The sequence below is a fragment of the Columba livia genome, chromosome 21 (assembly GCF_036013475.1).
Source record: "Columba livia isolate bColLiv1 breed racing homer chromosome 21, bColLiv1.pat.W.v2, whole genome shotgun sequence".
NCBI lineage: Eukaryota > Metazoa > Chordata > Aves > Columbiformes > Columbidae > Columba > Columba livia.
Genome location: NC_088622.1, coordinates 6,141,878 through 6,158,202, shown reverse-complemented (window position 1 = coordinate 6,158,202; position 16,325 = coordinate 6,141,878). Strand labels below are relative to the sequence as shown.

Genomic DNA, 16,325 nt, shown 5'->3' with positions numbered 1-16,325 from the left:
ATTTCCCTGCTGAACTATTTCTTACATAAAAATATTTAACACTCACCAAATGCATGGTAGCCAGAGGCTGGTCTAGGAGTTTGTTGAGGAAAGCGATGCTAAGACATCTCTCTCTTTCAAGTAATGGATTTTTTGCCTTCTCTTGGAGTTAATCGCAAATAAATGCGGTTTAGAGTATCCAAAGGACTTTTTTCTTGCAGCACCACGCTGAGAAATGCCGTGTTCAAGATGCTCTTCCCTCTGCGCTTGGTTCAGTTTTAGACGCTGAAGGGTGTTTTGAGGCTTTGGTTTAACTTTTACATTGTGTTTATATGAAACAGACAAAAAATCCAGCGCCTAGCCAAGTATTTTCTGAAAGAACAGGCTCTGTGCATAGTTGTTTTTGTGTTCTACCTGCTCCTTGGTGTGCTAAAGCTGTAGAAGAATCTCTTCTACCCTGAGAAAAGGCTTTGGGAGATCAGCCTTCAAGTAGTCACTTGAGGTGGCTTGATTAAGAAATACACTCCATGTTGGATTTAATCAAGATTTGAATAATGGAATTAGAATTGACTGTCACTCGTGCAATCCAGTTCTCTTTAGGTCAGGATCACTAGGTGCCGCTCCCCAGGTTGTCTGTACCATTGCAGACACATCAAACGCTGTTTAACGGGGCGGATCTTCTCCGGTTTCGTACTTGCTGCTTCATCCCGTTAACACATCCCCTATTAATGCATCGTGCCAAAACTCGGCAGGTTGGAAGAAAGGAATTCCAGCGCTGCCACCCAAAATACAGCTCAGAAATGTAAATAGCACCATGGTGGTGGTGTTGATGGTGGCATTTTGATCCTTGCGGATTCAAGAAATGTTTGGAGTTGTGTTGGGAAGGAACCTGGTGAGTCACCGAACGCTTAAACCACCTTTTAGCTCTTGAATGTCTCGGAGGAAAAAGACACAGGTATAGCATGGAATACCTTCAAGATGTGGATAAGATGTCCCTAAGAAGGTGCTTTAGTTATTGCAGTGTTACAAAGTCGTTTGTGCTCAAAGGTTTAACGATGATGTGCCGCAAGTCCCGAGATTTGCTGCTGTGCTCAAAGCAGGGGAAGCGTCTTGGCCAGATTGGGTGTTGTAGCTGATTTCTACCCTCAGCTCAGGAAAACAGTGGGTTTTATCTGAATTAAAGCCCAGATGATAGCAGAAAGGGTATGTGGGCACAGCCGGGGTTGTTTGCCCTTCACTCCTGTTCAGGAAAAGCCGGATTACAGAGGGACCAAGTGCAGGAAAGCGGGGTCGCTCACATGGGAGGTGAGTGAATCTGGGTTGTTTTTAGGAGCTTCCTTGCTTTGCTGACATGCCCTGACTCTGCAGAGAGAACCGGAGCCACCTCATTCTAAATTCCCCTTTAGAACAGGGAAATTGCAACAAAACCGTCTTTCCAGGGCCTGAAAAATGATTGCCCAAAAAGGCAAAATCGGCTGTATATATATGTCACTGGCTCCACAATATTGCAATTTTTTTTGTGTCCGGTAATAATCTCAACTTCCCATTAGAAACTTTTGGTGTCGATACGGGCCAGAGCTTGCATGGAGCTCATCTCCCGGGGTTTAAACAAGTTGTTGTTAAACGCTCAGCTGGAATCGTGACGTTTTGGCGCGTTGTTCCCAGGCAGGGTTGTCTTTGAGTCCGAGGTGACCGCTCGGAGGTTTTGGTTTTGGTTTCTGGGCTGTTACATCGCTGTAACCACAGCGTAGGAGCCGGCGCTGGTGGGAAGCTGAGAGACTCAAACAGCACGTGTTTCAGGGTTCAGATGATTAAACAGACCAGAGAGCAGTTTCTCATCTTCCCCGGCCGTGGGAACAGGGTTTGCATGGTTTCCATGGGCTTTTCACAGGACAGGACAAGATTTCAACATCAGAGCAGCTGTGACTGCAGTGAAATCAGTGAACTGGTGATACTCTACATACTGAAGTTGTACCTTGTCCCCTTTGCAGTTTATGGCCCAGTAAAAGCGACGAACAGCAAACCCGAGAAACCTTTGCCAACAGTACTTTGGCTTACACATCTTTTGATCGTGTTGCTTGTCCCTTCAAACCTATTTACATGCTGGGATGTTCATACTGAAAATAGGAGGGAGCCCAGTATGGACTAAAATCTACCTCTGGTCCATGGCAGCTCCGCTTGGGGCTCTTTGACTGGCCTTAATAAACTTAATGAGCTGCTTTGTCTGGCTTTTCTTAGCTCTTAATATTCAGGTGTGAGCAGCATCGCAGAGCTCGCATGTCCCATGTAAACGCATATGTAAGGACATTTTTCTTTTCTCAGTCGTTTTATTGAGTAACTTTTATTATGGATTGCTTGATTTCGAAGCGCTGGCATTTCATAATTGCATCTCAAGATGTGCCTTATCTTTGATCAGCCCTTCTGGACTGTACAAAGCAGAATGAAGCAGAACAAATACTTACATCTCGATTTACCTGCAAACAGAGTGTACTTTCATGTTATTGATGTTCTCCTATCTGCGGTGTTACCCTTAAAACTTTGGAGTATTAAGTTGCTGCTTTACGCCTGCTGCGTTCAGGAATAGGAATAAATACAACTTACCCTACTGCACTTTGTTCTTAATCATCACCATTAACTTATAGTTAGGAAGGTGAAAGAGAATTTCCGATTAATATCCCATCTCTTTATAATGCCAGAGTTGCCAATTGAAGCCCAAGTCATTGCTGATCAGAAATAGGTGTTTTGTGGCCTGGGTTTCTTTGTTTCTTCTCCATTTCCGTGTTTCTTTAGGCTTTGGTTTCAAACTTGGGTATCGCAGCAGCCGCTGCCTTCGCTGGCCTTTCAAGCGCACAAAGAATTACCTGAATTCCCGACGGGTAACTTTCCTCTTGTTGTTCTTTCTGCTCTTTTTGCGCATTTCACTCATCGGACAGTCGGACCTTGAAAGTGTTAACAGCCCGGCATTAACAAAACGAGACACAATACCGTAAAATCGCCCTTCTGCAGCGCCCACGGGTACTTGACTGCTCGCAACACGAGGGGTGTTTGCTTTTTAAGCTGCTCTTCCCCGCTCGCCATCGCTGTTCCCACCTGCGAAGAAACAAAGGAGGCAAGAACGGTTCCTGCGAGTTCCAGCGCCCTTTGTGCGGGTTCCGGCGCCCTTTGTGCGGGTTCCAGCGCCCTTTGTGTGTGTCGGCCCCAGCCATCCCGCCGCCTTCCCCTGGGAGATGCACGGGATGCCGGCACAACCGCATCTTTTAGTTTGGTTTTTGCACAGCTGGCTATTTTTAATGAGACCTTCCACCATTCTCCACCCAAGCAACACATCAGCACTTCTAACGAGATCTTTATCTTAACGGTTCAGAACGGGGGTCCTTTTTGTATTGGAAAACCTGAAAAGGAAACAGCATCCTGGGCGAACTGTGGCTTTGTGCATACTTATGTAATGGGCTATCAATCAAATTTAATTAAAACCGTGGTTACGCTCAAGTTTTGCTCCTTTTAGTTGGGCTACAACACAGGGGGGGAAAAGTTTTTATCTTTACAAGCTGTTCTTGCCGTTATTGCTGTGATTGCAATTAAGAAGCCCTCATTTTTAAGGCAGATAAATTAGTTTGCTTCTTTTTAGCGAAGAACTCTCTTGCCCTTTGGCCAACTCCAGAAATAGCTGCGGAGTCGCTGAAAGCGAAGCGTTTAAACACGGCAGGATGGGTTAGTGTGCTTGGTGGTGCAAAGAGATGGGATTTTACCGGCTTTGTTGTGTGGTTATTAAATGAAGGCGGATCCTGCACGCTCAGGTTCCTATGAGCATGTCTGTCTGTCCTGCGTGTGAAGTGTCCGTGATCTTCCTTTTCTATGGTAGGTTGTACGTGAGGCTCTTTGCCACCACTCTGCCAGCAGTGAAGTCTTTTCTCTGCACTGGTCGAGAGTCCCGAAACAGGAGAGTTCAAACCTCGCTCCTTGGCTCCGGTGTGTAACGAGAGCCCAGTTTGGGACACATCCCTGCGTTTGCTGGAGGATTTTTGTTCTTGGGATGCGCGTTTTGCAAGAAGATCCATGACGGCCGTGTCTTAAACCCCGTGGAGGGTCCGGCCTCGAGGACACGTGCAAACGCGCTGCTGGTGCTTGTGGTTGTGTGGGTGACGCTTGTGCGTACCCGTATTGCAACATCTGGGAGCAGAAATATCGCTCTGTGTTTCAAATTGGTTGTCCTGTGTGTCTATGTCAACTGGGACCCCATTATCAACTGGGACCCCATTATCAACTGGGACCCCATTCAACTGGGACCCCCCTTCTTTGATGTTTTCTCGGTATTTTGGTTCCACTGAGCCACATTGAGTTTTGATGGTAACCCTAAGAAAACAAGGCGGGGGGCGTTGGTTTTCTTTGGTGAAATCACTAGTAAATGTATTTTCTCTTGACCTGTGAGAGGCTTGGATGCTTTGTAGTGCGACGGGTAATTCTTTGGAAACAAGGAGCAGGTCTAAATGTAAAGGACCCAGAGAAGGAACACAAACATTTCCTCAGTACCAGGAGCGGAACAATAGCTCATTGTCGGGAGGGGGGGATCGCAGAAAAGCAAGTGGGGGTTTATTTTCTATAGCTCGCTATTTCTCCTGCCGTCGGGGGCTTGTTGAGAACTCCATGTCCCGTTCCCGGGCCGCGTGTCCCTCGGTTGGGGCAGGTTGTGCAGAGCAGAGCGCGGCCGCTCCGTCGGCGTTTGTTCGGGGACAATGCTGGGGTGACGGGCTCCGTGTTCACGCAGGGTCCCCCCTCTTGGCAGCCGAGGAGACGTCCCCTAAAGAGACAGGACTCTTCTTCCTCCCACCATCACTCTCTTTCTGCGATATATCGGGCTGCTGAATAGGCTGGCATTGACCAGGAGGACAAAGGCGGCTTTCAGGCTCGAGCTTTAGCCACAGCCAGTGTGCTCTGGGCTTTTGTTAATACTTTGAGTCCCCCCCTTTCTCTCTCAGCAGCCCTTATTCTCATTGTTCATACATTTCGGGAGCAGCGCTGATGCTTCAGAATTAATTCCGTTCGCAGGAAAAGTTGCAAAAAGCCGCGGAGAGAACGCGTTGCCTCTTGGATCCTCCTTTTGCGGGGGAAAGCGGATGGTGGAAACAGATCCCGCAAACCCACGCGTGAGCGGAACGTGGCCGCGCAGCCTTGGCGCCCGTGCACTAAATGGCTTTTCCCCCACCCCGCTTGGATTAAGCTCCATGTTGTCCTGTTTAATTTGGTTATTGCATTAGCCAGCTAAAGATGTAAGCTCTTATTAAAACAGCTGTTTCTGCTAAGTGGCCGTATAGAGTTGAAGAGCATTGTTCAACAGTTGTAAATTCATTCGGTGGCGTCCTAAACTGACTTTCTTTTGTGAGCGGATGTGCCGGGGGGGTTTTCCTCTTAGCAATAGGTAGAAACGACCAAAAGCAAAGCTACTTTCCAATTCCACGGTAATAAAGCCGAAAGCTGCTGGTAGGTGCTCTCTAATCGTTACGAAACATCAGTATGGGAATTAATTCCTGGAAATAAAATATTAGGAAGCAGCCGATGGGAAGCACTGGTAGAAAGAAATGGAAATGCTGCCAGCAGCCAGGATGGAGGTAGAAAGGTTGTTTCCTATGGGAAGCGCAGGTTTTGGGGGAACGCGCCTCAAAAGTCCAGTGTGCTGTTGGGTGAAACGAACTGGAGAGCAGGACAGCGCTGGATGGGGTCGTGTGAATCCTGCAGGTCGCAGCAATATGGGATTTCTGCGTAACGCTCTGCAGCAAATATGTGACAAGCAGGGAGAAAAATGGCATTTAGACCCATGGAAGGGCTTGAGCATGTGGCAGACGAAATACACGTTGTGAGAGCACCACTTATTTCTTTTCACCTTAATGGAGGGTGACTTGAAGTTTTTAATAGATGGTTGCTGAGCGCACCGTTTCAAGCTGGAAAAAGCGGTTGGGAAGAGCGATTGCTGAACTTTCCCCATGAGAAAGTACCCGTGTGTGCGTCTGCTTTTTTTTTAAGGACTTGAAGGCTTTAAGATCCAAAGTCCTTTAATAAATTAAACCAGCTTCAGATAGATACGGCAACACAGGGATGCGAGACAGGAGAATGTGCCTCGGTCGGCGTTTCTTTGCCACCTATGCAATATATTCCATCATTTTGAGCGTATATTTTTCATCGATCCTTTATATGACTTTTTGGTAGCGTTTTCTAAATCATTGTATACCTACATGTGCAAGAAGAGGAATCGATGCCTCTCCTCTTGTCTCTTACCTCTTGACACCACCCCATTAAATGCGATGAAACAGGTTTGGAGACCGCTCGGTAAAACATGTTGTCTCAAATTTAGCGTTGTGTTTGAACATTTCCTTTGCTGCGTGACCAAAAAAGGATACCTAATATTTCATTAATTACCCAGAAGGGCTTACTTTAGCCAGGGAAAGCTTCACAAGGGCTTGGCCACACAATGCAAACATCCTCGCGCCTTGGCGGGCATTGTCTTAATTCTTATTCCAGTTGGAGGGTCTGGTTCTAGTTCTTTTAGGGGCGGGTTTAGCTTTGTAAGTAAGTGCCCGGGGTAAAATCGCTGTGTGGTAGCGTAGCCCAATAGGGGGAGTCTGAACTTTAAATAAAGCCTTGTCTGAATTCCTTCCAGTTGCCCGTACAAAGAGATGAGCCTTCCCGCGTGTCTAGAACGCTAATAAATTCAGGCTCTTGCGGATCAAAGGGGAAATGAATTGGAAGGCCTGGGGGCCTTCGCTTTACTTTAACAGTATGAAAAGTGTCCGTGAGACAACACTCAAGTTGTCCCTTTGACTGTTTTTCTTTTCTTTTAAATTTATGCCCAAACTTTCCCAACAGAGCAAAAATAAGTTTCAGCAAGAGAAGTGGTGTAGCTGCCCCACTGCCTCTCCCTTTGGTGGCAGAGGGTTTGCACCTTGGGATCGGGACAGGTTTGCTGGATTTTGGCTCACTTAGCACTAGTCCAAGCGATCTATGCTCTTCTCATCCCCTCTGCCCCCAAAACCACCCAAACTGCAGCACGCTTCAGCAAAAATCCACCCGGGCGCTTCATTACGGCAGCTGAAACAAAGTTGGTTTTCTGAGTCGTTCAGCTCGGTTTTCTTGCCTTTTTGGGGGAAAATCTTCCATTTTCCTCTGCAAACCTTTTTGGGAGATTGGTTGCAAAAAATCCTCAGGTTTAAAAGCCCTGGTGTATGTTTTGACCTTGGGTGCCCTTTTTACGGCTTTGCTTTTCCTGCCTTTGATGTCTGAGCGCCGCATATTTGTGGCCGTTTCCACAGGCGTGTGTTGTGCTCAGACAGACCCGGCCGCGTTTCCGGCCTCCAAACGCCGGCGCTCAGACTCGGGTTTGATTAGTTTCGACTAAGGCCAGGTTTTATAATGGCCTGGCACTCTCAGATGGGTTCATTCCCAGCGGTGGGAAGCGGCTCTGGGATGGCTGGGGGTCTGATGTAGCTGAGTTAGGCGGGGTCTTAACTAAACCTGGTATGTCCTAACCCTCTAAACTACACCAGGGACAGCTCTGTCAGACAGGGGAAGGGACAATCCCTTAAGCCTTGGCTCTAAAAACACAAAAGCCAATTGTATGGATGTTCATACAAGAAAAGCATCCGGGGAGCGGCTCCCGAGCAGAAGAAACCAGCGTATTAAATGTGTGTATTTGACTTACGTGGTGATAAAAAACGCCTCCAGCTGCTAAAGCTGGGTCAACAGCCACCTTCCTATTTGGGCTGATATCTGTTTCCCTGGCATGGCTCAAGTGCAGAACGCGGGAGATGAGTCAGAAAAGCAGATGAGCAGCTGCCTTTGTGTTATCGGGGCTGGTACCGATGGCGGGGGAGCCCCGTGGGATTTCAAATGTTGCAAAGAGCTTGATCAACTCTCCCTTTTTAGGTCCTTCCTTGATTTCCCCTCTTATCTCTGTGTCTTCAGCTCCAGCTCTTCTGGTGGCAATTAAATAGAAACTTGGGTTTTTTACATCCTCTTGCTAATTCTCATAGTCCTGCTGTTCACACGAACTCCTCTGCTTCAGGTGTCTGACCTCTTGAGGTCTGTTTCTATTGGTTTTATCCTTTGAAAGTTGCAACCTGCTTGTAAATAGGCCCATGGAGATGAATCCTGTAGGGATCTAGATGGCTTGATGCATCCCCGTGCCAAAACCAGTGTGTGGGGTGACTAAACTCAAGTGCTTGAGGACAACCCGGTGCTGCCGGTGCTGCCGTTTGCTCCTTCTACTGAGTAGCGATTGGATTTCAAAAGCTTTTGGAGTGGGGGGGGGATGAGAACCTAAAATTTCTTTTCTGTCTTCCCAAATGCCATAAATGGCCATTTCTTGTGCTTCAGCATCATCCAGGTCTCCCCAGAGAAAGGGGCATCTTCCGCTCGACCAGGTTGCTCAACCTGGTTGTCCAGCCTGACCATGAATGTCCCCAGGGCTGGGACGTCCCCAGCGGCTCTGGGCTGCCTGTTATTGTCTCACCACCCTCATGGGCAACAACTTCTTCCTTACATCTAATCTACATCTCCCCTCTTTCCGTTTAAAGCCATTAACCCTCGTCCTCCCGCTACGTGGCCTTGTAAAAAGTCCCTCTCTGATGAAATTCTCCAGTTGAAATTGTAAGCACTAATATTATTCAGGATAGCGTATAATCTCTCTTCTCTATTTGTTTACAGACCGTTCTTTTTTAAAAATATATCTTTATGGCAAGATGGATTTCTAAATTCCTATTTTGCTACGGGCTGCAGTTTGCTGATCAGAATTGACACTTTCTATTTCAAGAACGCGTATTTCCCTAAAGTACTGAAATTCATAGTAACAGTTTTCTGTTATTGGAGGTCTCAAAAACTTGCAGAATAAAAGAGAAAGGATTGCAAATACACACGTACTAAGAAAGCAACGGAGCCGTACGAAGCTAAAAGTCTTCCAGATGAGGTTTTATAATGAAATTATAATATTAAACGAGGACAGTTTTAGGAAATTATTAGAACTAATAAAATAAGGTTGGGGGGATGGTGTTGGTCATGGTGCTTGGGGTTGGCTTGAAATAGAGGAGACGCCCTGCGGCTCCGCGGTGGAGCCCCAGCTGGGACCTCGGCTCTCGAGTGAATCACCCGGGGACAGAGACGCGCGTGAGGACTCAGTGACTCCGATTCGGTCTGTTCGGAGCACGTCAGCCGCTTTCCACGCTCTTAAAAGACGTCACCGAACAGAAACCCCGTTGTAGAGTCGAGTGCCCTTCCCGTGACGTCTGCAGTGAAGCGGGTGAATGCCACTGAAGGAAAATATGTGATTATTGTTATTATTTTTAACTTAAAGGATGTAAGAGTCCCTCTCTTTCTGCAGCATAGACCCAGCAGCAGTAAAAACGTGCAAAAGCTGATCATTCTATATGTATTTTGGTGACTCCTGAAATGTAGCAGATCAGGTAAACGCCAAACGTGACATTCAAACGCAGTGGAAATCGGGGTGTATCTGTAATAAAATAACGTGCAGACATAGTTAATAGAAGCTGCGTGGCGAAGCATTAACTGTTTCTTGCTGGAGCTCTGTTCTGTAGCTGGATCCTTCCTTCGCTTCACCGGCGTTTTGGTTCTGGAGGCATAAGAGGGTGTTTGGAGTGGGAGGGGGTTTCCTCAGGTCGAGGTTGTTTTATTGCGTGGAAGTGGCAATAACAGTCAAAGCTCGGCTGCACAAATCCCTTCAGAACCAAGTCCTGAAGGATTTCTCTTTTTCAAGGCTGTTTTCTATGCTATAATGATCTATTTTCTAGTAAAAGAGTGGAACGTAACACCCCCTCGTCGGCGGGATCGTTGCCTTGGGGATTTGCGGCCCTGGGTATCAGTGGTTTTTAAACCTCTTGTCTTTACCGAAAGTGCCGCGGCAGCTGCGACCCCACCTGGGACAAAGATGGGCCTTGAAGTGGGGACATGATGCGGTTCTCCTGCTATTGCAGGATAACGAGCTCCAATTAATTAGCGTTACCCTCCCAGCCTGCTTTTCCTTGGAAAACAGCCTCTTTATCTGTGTGTAGGTCCTAGCAAAAGGTGTTTGGTTTCACATTTGTATAAAAAGCCTTGTGTCCATTCACGTTAAGCAGCATCTCAACCACGTTTGGTGCAAGTCAGCTCAAATATAAGTGTCCTTTAAAACAATAAGAAGAAAAAGCATTCTTGTGTAGGCAAGGCCAAGGACTTGAGGCTATGGCAAGCTGGATTAAATGAATCAGAATTCAAGGTCTGGAGATCCCGCTGGGGATTTCCAGTTGGGTTTCCCCATCAGGAGCAGCAGTTGTGATGGGTGTCTGGTGAAGAGGAATGATCCGTGGGATGCAATGGGAGAAGGGTGGTGTTGTATAGAGTGAGGATGACTGGTGAAGCAGCTGACTTTGCAGAATGCTTTCTCTTAGAGGAACACGTCACGAGATGTAGATACAATCTGATTATGCTTAAAAGTCGTCATGCTTAATATTTCACTTAATTGGAGAATGAGCTTCTCCAAACTGCCCCAGTGCTGGGCACCTGAGAAACACAAATGCACAGGTAGCGAGTGTCTTCAGCAGCATCGGGACACTTGCATAATTAATTAAATATTGACATCGCGTGTTTCTTTACTGTAAGTTATTCTGTCATCATCTACATTGTTAATTAATCCATTTAGTGAACGCGTGTGAGAAGTTGTGAACACCTTCGCTCAGCTTGGACATTGTACGTTGAAATGAGCCGAGCTGGTCTCTGAAGAGCTCTGGTAGTTCCCCTGGACTCGAACGCTTTTGAATTCTGCAAAATGTATGTTTTCTTTTCTCTTAAGGAAAGCTCAGTTATCTCTGCACAATCTTCAGGTTTGCAAGACCTGTGTCTACAGGTTAAAAATCACTTTTTGAAACCCAGACTTACCCAAAGTGCTTTAGATGGAACATGAGGTTTTCCGAGCTTCCGGATAGCGCGTTTTTTTTAAATGTATTTATTGTTTTCATTCTAATCATTCATTGCTAAAGGTGGGGGATCATTTGGGTTGTGTCCAGCCAGAAAACAACAGCTGAGGCTGGAAAACAGGTACAGGTTGCCCATTAAACCAATGTTGTGGTTAATAAGACTTGTCCTGGCGGAATCACAGAATCCCAGAGTGTCAGGGGTTGAAGGGCCCTGGAAAGCTCATCCAGTGCAATCCCCCCATGGAGCAGGAACACCCAGATGAGGTTACACAGGAAGGTGTCCAGGCGGGTTGGAATGTCTGCACAGAAGGAGACTCCACAACCCCCTGGGCAGCCTGGGCCAGGCTCTGGCACCCTCACCCCCAACAAGTTTCTTCTCATCTTTCAGTGGAACCTTTTGTGTTCCAGTTTGCACCCATTGCCCCTTGTCCTGTCCCTGGTTGTCACCAGAAGAGCCTGGCTTCATCCTCCTGACACTCCCCCTTTCCATCTTGATCCCCAGGAATGAGTCCCCCCTCAGTCTCCTCTTGTCCAGCTCCAGAGCCCCAGCTCCCTCAGCCTTTCCTCACACGGGAGATGCTCCACTCCCTCCAGCATCTTGGTGGCTGCGCTGGACTCTCTCCAGCAGTTCCCTGTCCTGCTGGAACTGAGGGGCCACAACTGGACACAATATTCCAGGTGTTGTCTCCCCAGGGCAGAGCAGAGGGGCAGGAGAACCTCTCTGACCTACTGACCACCCCCTTCTAACCCACCCCAGGTACCATTGGCTTCCTGGCCACAAGGGCCCAGTGCTGGCTCATGGTCACCCTGCTGTTCCAGGACCCCCAGCTCCCTTTCCCCTACGCTGCTCTCTAACAGGTCATTCCCCAACTTACACTGGAACCTGGGGTTGTTCCTGCCCAGATTCAAGACTCTACACTTGCCCTTGTTATATTTAATTAAATTTCTCCCTGCCCAGCTCTCCAGCCGGTCCAGGTCTCTGGATGGTGGCACAGCCAATCGGTACCCAAGTGCTACAGGTATTTGTGATTGGCCCCTATTTTATCTGTTAAAGGAGTATTGCCTTTTAGTCATAGGTGTGTTGCAAAGTCTACATTGGTCTTCGCCAAACTTGGATTCAAAGCTTATAAACACTCCTGAATTGTTTTTTCTGTATTTAAGGAATATATCTCAGAAGTATCCGGGGAAATGAAAAGCTAGTTTGCTGGTAGCGGGTAACGTAACAGCACTTGAAATGTGTTTTCTTTCTGATCCAGTGCAGCTTTTCCCTGAAAAATAAAGGCTGTGCTGTGCAGGCAGGAGCTGAGCTGGGGAACGCTTGGCTTTGTTAAACCCGCGTGGTCACATAAGCGATTATCGCAGTTTTCAGTTCTTGTGCTGTCGAATGACACTGTTTTCCGAGAAAAATCGTTGTCGTCCTTCCATTTGCTGTGAAAATAGAGAAGGATGAGGAGTGAAATGACTGGGGAGGAGCGGGAACGGTGGGATACTTTTCGTCTTAAAGTATTATGGAAGATTATAGAACGAGAGCTCTTTAGGCGGATCGGGACGTGATAACTGTTTAAAAGCCACATGCGGTGCTTCGGGCACCCGCGAAAAATTGTTTCGAGTTCCATCTGCTTAAAAATCGCCATCGCTTCACGGTGCAACATGGGGATGCTTTAACTGTTCCTGAATTAAGGAAGCGTTAATATTTCCCCTTAAAACAGATAGTCTTCAGCGTGGAGGCTCATAATGGTGATCTAAATGTGTGTGGCCTCTCCAGCAATTGATGCGGTTACTTGTCAACGGTTCCTGCGGCTCCGCGGAGGCTCCTGGTGTCACCGAGCAGCTTTGCCATGAGCCTGAGAAGCAGCCCCTGCCCCGCGGGGCTCCTGCAGCTGGTGAAGACACGGACCCGGTACCCGAGATAACGCTCCGATCTTGCGGCAGTTTAGAACGGAGCGCAGCCCGTTTCACAAGCTGCTGCTAAATTATTCTTTCTCAAGCTGTGCCAGATAACTTCACGCACCAAAGCAGCGCAAGCCGGAGCTTTTTTAAGCTGAGGTTCTCCAGCACCAGTGTTGCTTCTTTCTTTGGGGATCTCCATAAGAAATCATCTGTACAACACCAAAGGGAGGAAGGTCTTTGGGTAGGAGACCCACATCTGGCAGTAGGAGTTATTGTTAAGAGTCTTGTCCCGTGGTCACCTCCTCTTTTTATTCTATAGGCACGTTATCAATGTGTTTGTGTCGGGGATGAGCTCATTAGCAGTGGCAGGTTTGGTGCTGCTGGTGCTGTGTACAAAGTGTCTCATATGGAGGAAGGTGAAATGATTTACCTGATTTACCTCTGCGGGGATGGGAGACGTGACTTCACCCTTCTCTCTCTGGTCCGTCAGATCAAACTTTGAGGGGTTTTTCTTAAAGAACTTCATTGAGTTGAGCACGGATGGCACCTCCTTCCTCCTCCTTTGCAGCCCTCGGGTGCCTGGAGGAACCTGCCTGTAGAGACACGTGCCCTGTGGCTGGGAACGGCTCATACATTGAATTTTGAGACCCCACCTTGCATAGATTTCAATGGTAGATACCTTGGTTTTTAGCTTTTATAGGGTTGACTGTTGTCTTTTGTTTGTCATGTCCACTAAAAAGACGCCCTGTGTGTTAATCAACGCTCAGCGCTCCATGTAGTATCACTTGCCTATAAATACTGTGCCCGCCAGTGCGTTAAGCATCATTAGTTCATCAGCACCCAAGACAAACCTTGGGTGATTTGTCCTCGCAGAGGTTCCATCCCCAAACCAGGAGGAGGCAAGAACTGGTGCGTAAAACACCTGCAAGATTCTTGTCTGCAAGATTCCCTGTGCTAATGCATGAATTGCTAATTAAAGAATTTCCAAGACTTCAAATCAGGTAGTAAAAACCTTGCGGTGTTCAAGGGAAGCTGAGTTTGCAGATCAAGTGTCACTTTTCCCACTTGTCATTGTTTTGTTAAATGTTGCGTGTCCCTCCCAGGGCTGTTCCCTTGAAGCTCAGCTGTTCTTTGGGGGTGTCTGCGCTCGTTCTTTGCCCATTTGCTCTGCAAATGAGCCCCTGCTCATCCCCTTCACCCAACCACCCTCCAGCCCTCTTGGGGATAAGCTGCATCCTACTAAGATTCACCTCCCTGCTCTCTCACCTGAAGGACAAAACTAATCTTAGAGGATCACGGAGCTACGTGTGACTTGAACCAGTGCGAACATGCCCGTGGCTTTGCTTTCTTTTCTTTCTCAGTGCTTTCAAAATTCATTTTGGCCCCTCGGTTGGGGTGAGGAAGCAGCAAAGGATATGATGTGTGCGCAGCCCAATTTTGGGCCGTGCCCGGTTCCTCTGCTCAAATGCAAAAAAGGAGAAAGCACCAAGCAAGACGGAGTATTTGCTTCAGCTGAGAAAGGTGCCGGCTGCTGTTTCACACCGAGTTTCGGATGTCTCGGGTAAGGCGGGCGCTTTGATGGGTGTAGTTTGGTGTTAGGATTAAAGAGGTGGATCTGGCTCTGCAGGGATGCGTCCCCGTGACGCCTCTGGGATGTAAGGACCGTGTGTTTGGTGATTTCAGAAAACCATAGTTTTGTGTTGAGGGTCACTCGTCTTCTCCACCGTGGAAATCTCCGTCTCTTTCCCCTTCTTGTCCACCCAGACATGAGGGAATCGCTGGACACAGGACTTGGGCTTTTTTCTTGCTGTTCCTGAACAGACAGATGGGGTTTTGTTAATTGGCAGAACTGCATTAAGCAGGGTGAGCTCTGTTATTCTAGGGCTGCTGGCTGACGCTAAAGGTGGGTTTATTTTTGTCAGGGCCACAAAAATAAGGATTTGGGCGACGGGGGAACTTGGGAGCTCTGTCTCATTGCAGGGAATAGCAGGGGTGTAATAGCTGTGTAAAATCTTCTAATTAGAAAAGCAGCTGAGCTGTTTAGGCTTGTGAACTGCACTGAAATGCTAATGATGGAGTGTGAGAATGTCTGGAAGAACTTTCTGGATCAGAAATTAGGAAGGGTTCTCCTGTTTGATTGAGGTTCTTGGGTGATATTAGTGTGCGGAGTAACTAATCGTCCAGCATGGGAGAACGTGACGGTGTTGGGATCCCCCTGGAGCACAGATGTCTGGGCTGTCGAAGCCGCGGTCACCTCGCAGCACAACCGGGATCAGCACCAGTGCTTCCCAGCTCAGTGCCCTCTCTCCCAGCTGTGCAACGGGAGCAGGATCCCAAATATTATATCCAGACCATCTTGGGTTCAGGTGATGCTCGGTGGTTGGAGCGTTCTGTATGTTCTAACGCAGCGATGGTTCAGCTCCTTTTCTTATTGTGGACCTGCTGCTCCTGTCCTGGCCTCGTCCAACTTCATCCTTGGGAACAAACCTTCCAACACTTGTATGGTTTGTAAAACTGATGTGAATTCAGTTACCGAAGGTTTAGACTATTACAGGAAAATGAGTTCTTTTGCAAACTGATCCCCACCCTGGCAGGAACCAGGATTTGGAGTTTTAAAAGGCAAAACGGAAAGTCCGAGAGGAGGGAACTGCCAGTTGAAAAGTGAATATTGAGAATGGAACTGCAGTGTCGTAGGGAGAGGGTGATTTAATAGCTGATTTTCTTACCCATCTTACCTATCCCGCAATGATTTCTTGACCCACAGACCTTTTGCAGTTTCTCGGCCTCCTAAACAGCTGGAAATGGGTTCCCCAAGGACGTAGCCCTGGTTTTGGTAGCAGGGTGACATACACCTTGCCCAGGTCACATTTGATGGGGTTTATTCCCAGTATATGGTTGGTGGCTGGGGGGTGCAGCTGCTGATGAACCAATGCTGGGGAGCTGGGGGCTCTCTCCCCGCTCTTTTTTATATATATATATATATACATATATATATATATATGTATACGAAAATATATAAATATATATATATATACACGAAAATATATTTTTTTATATATATATATATATGAAAATATATTAATAATCTAAAACGGTGCATGTACACATTGTAGGGTACTTACAAATACCCTGACTGTTACAACTGCATGTATTGATCAGTTCATACATGTTTTAAGGAACAAGGAGATGCCTTGGCGTACATCATAAGACAACAAACAAAAATCTACGTTTGCCTTTAATATACGGCTCTAACGAGCAGCACCACCTAAACCCACCGTTCCCAGGTCCGTCTGCACTTGGGCAGAGAGCAAAGCAAAGCTTAATAATTGATGAGAGCAGCGCAGCCCCGGCGGATCAAATCTAGAGCAATTCCGGGTGATATTAAGAAATACTTCAGCCTGTTGAGTCTTTTCCCCACCTTAATATTTTGGAGTCGTGGTTCGAGGACCATAGTAATGACTGTGAGCAGCGGCCGAGCGGGCAGGGCTGTTGAAGATTAATGGG

At 47.3% G+C, this 16,325-nt stretch overlaps 1 protein-coding gene across 9 annotated transcripts in view; it reads left to right on the top strand.

Annotated features, from left to right (window-relative positions):
* EIF4G3 (eukaryotic translation initiation factor 4 gamma 3) overlaps window positions 1-16,325 on the top strand; it is a 129,182-nt gene that overhangs the window by 12,964 nt on the left and 99,893 nt on the right. The gene's annotated exons all lie outside the window — the stretch shown is intronic.